General features: G+C 39.5%; 1 pseudogene; it reads left to right on the top strand.

The window, feature by feature from the left end:
- Positions 1–2,041: 2,041 nt before the first annotated feature.
- LOC123932232 lies at positions 2,042–2,560 on the top strand (annotated as a pseudogene).
- The last annotated feature ends 291 nt before the right edge of the window (positions 2,561–2,851 follow it).

Genomic DNA, 2,851 nt, shown 5'->3' with positions numbered 1-2,851 from the left:
TTAATATAGCTATCATTTTATATAATTTTATGGAGATCAGTCATGGTTTTCTCTGCTTGGAAAATTATGTTTGTAAACTTCACTGATTTTCTTCAGAATTTTTCAATAAATTCTTACTGGAGAAGTCTTATGTAAGCAGAGCTATTGGCCGTGGGAATATAACAGTGCAAAAATAGCCACAGCTCCTTTCCTCAAAAATCTTGCTTTTAGTGGGAGACAGACATAGCTATGGATAGATACTAAATAGTTCATGCTAAAGTGGATAATGCCCACTTCAGGGAACAAGAAGTGCCTGAGAAAGCAATATGAATCTGTTACTGGTTAGACTGTGAAACTCTGAACAAGTCATTTCACCTGTCTAAACTTTAGTTTCCTCATCTGTAAAAGCAGGTGTGAGGTGTAGATAAATATCTATCTATCTATATATATGATGATAATATCTGCTGCATTCAGTGCAAGTTCTCTATTTATCAAGCATTGTATTAAATACTTTGCATGTTCCCCCCCTTCATCAATCGTATAAGGTGAAATTAACATTATCACTACTGTCATCTGATAGGGTTAGAGAGGTTAACTGTGATCACACAACCAGTAGGGATATGGCAGGATTTGAATTTGGTTAAGAGGCGTTTAGAAGTACTCCTATTTACTATTAAGTCGTTTGGCCTAGTATGGAATTCAGAGACAGATATTAGCATATTTCTCATGCAACCTCATCAACAACCAGGATAGGTGCTCCTGGTTGGCTCTGTTGATTAAGCATCTGCCTTGGGCTTGGATCAACATCCCAGGGTCCTGGGATGGAGACCTGCTTCAGGCTCCCCCCTCTCCCTCTGTCTGCCACTCTGCCCACTTGTACTCTCTATCAAATAAATAAATAAAATCTTAAACAAACAAATAAACAAAACCCCAATCAGGACATTCACAAAAAAGAGTAACCAGGCTTTTTCCTTCCCAACTACCAACTACCAACTAACATTTTATGTTTTAACTGGTAGTTCAATCATGCCAACAAAACAACAAAACAAAACAAAAAGACAAACACACAAAACACATAATGAAACTCTTAGTAAAATGTTGTCTGTAGCGGGTGCAGTTCTGCAGTTTTCATACAAAGCATATGCAATTATTGAGAAGAAACATATGTGAACTCTAGCATAGAGCTGTCTCTTGGCAACTGATTAATATTTCCTTGGCTATGAGTTTATCAGGAGTTATGAGTCCTTTATAAATAGAATCTAGAATCTAGAAGACTGTCACCCTCTTACTGTTCAAGTACCACATTTTATTAAAGAAATGGAAAAAAATAAGGAAATGGGAAAAAAATTCTGTGACTTTGGGCTAGGAAAGCTACTAAGTAAATAAAAGCATTGGTTATCTACATGGAGTCCTGCCAAATAATATTTTTCAAGATATGCCTTAATACTTTCTTAAATAGGCAAATAAATAAAAGGACACAGAGAATAGTATAAAGAAACCCTACAGTCCTTTCACTGAGAATTTCACTGGTTGTAGCATATTGCAAAGGTCAACATCCCATATAAGGTTTATACCCACAGTTTCTACAGACCTTTTAACACAAATAGAAAATGTGGCTACCACATGGCTGAATTGCTCTAACATAGCCTATTTGAAAATGCAATGGATTCCACTTTTTATCTTTCTGGTTTTGTGTATCATTTCAGCTTCCTTGACAGAGTCTCTTTCCTTCCTTCCACTGTTTGCCTCTTCATCATAGGAGAACCAGTCCTCCTTCTGATGGCTCCTGATTTCTGTGTGGGAATCAATACGGCTTAAGGGAAGTTTGTTAATTTTCAGAGGGGGATATGACCTAGGCGAGATGCGCTTCTTATTCCACTGGAGAGCAGTGGTGGTTATTGCTATTTGCCAAGACTCTGAGCTAAAAGGGAGATTAGAATGGTATTGAAAGCACACACACCCAAATATTTCTTGCCATAGAATAAATAAATTGTGATATGGTCATACAATGGAATATGAGATCGAACCCTACAAATGACAAAGATTGTATAAACTGGTCAACATGGCGAGCAGGCCTGCTGTTGCAGCATCAAGATGGTGGCAGGAGGGTATCTGAAAATGGTATTACTGAAGCACCTGGGTGGCTCAGTCAGCTAAGCCTGGCTGGGGTCATGATCCTGGGGTCCTGGGTTCGAGCCCTGCATCGGGTCTGCTCAGTTGGAAGTCTGCTTCTCCCTCTCCCTTTGCCCCTCCCCCTCCCCTGCTTGTGCTCTCTCTCAAATAAATAAATGAAATCTTTAAAAAAAAATGAAAATGGTGTTACAAGGCTGCAAGGATCATACTGATCCTGGGGCTAATGCGAGATGATACATTAACGTGAGAACGATGATGTGAAAGGCTTCCCGAGAACCTTCAGAATGAAGGGATGTTTTGCATCAATACAGCACTGACCCTGCCCATGAGACAGCAGATCTTACCTAAAAAACCGTGGACAAAATAAGAGGATACCCTCTACCTTGAGCCATATCTGAAAGAAATTATCTGGGAAAGAAAAGAGAAAAAAGAATGGGCAAAGAAATAATCATGGAGCTGAAATCCATGGTTGCAGCTGCCCTCAAATATTTTTAAGAAGTTGGATAAACCTGGGGTGCCTGGGTGGCACAGTCTATTAAGCATCCGACTCCTGGTTTCAGCTCAGGTCATGATCTCAAGGTCATGGGATCCAGCCCTGTGGCGGCTCTATACTAGCGCAGAGTCTGTGTGATTCTTTCTCCCTCTTGCTCTGCCCCTTCCCCTGCATGCTCTCTCTCTTTCAAAAATAAATAAAATATTTTTTTAAAAGGTGGGCAAATCTGAAATGTATATTTTGGAA

The sequence above is a fragment of the Meles meles genome, chromosome 20, assembly GCF_922984935.1.
Source record: "Meles meles chromosome 20, mMelMel3.1 paternal haplotype, whole genome shotgun sequence".
Classification (NCBI taxonomy): Eukaryota; Metazoa; Chordata; class Mammalia; order Carnivora; family Mustelidae; genus Meles; species Meles meles.
The sequence above is the reverse complement of the archived record's forward strand: the minus strand, read 5'-3'. Positions and strand labels throughout refer to the sequence as shown.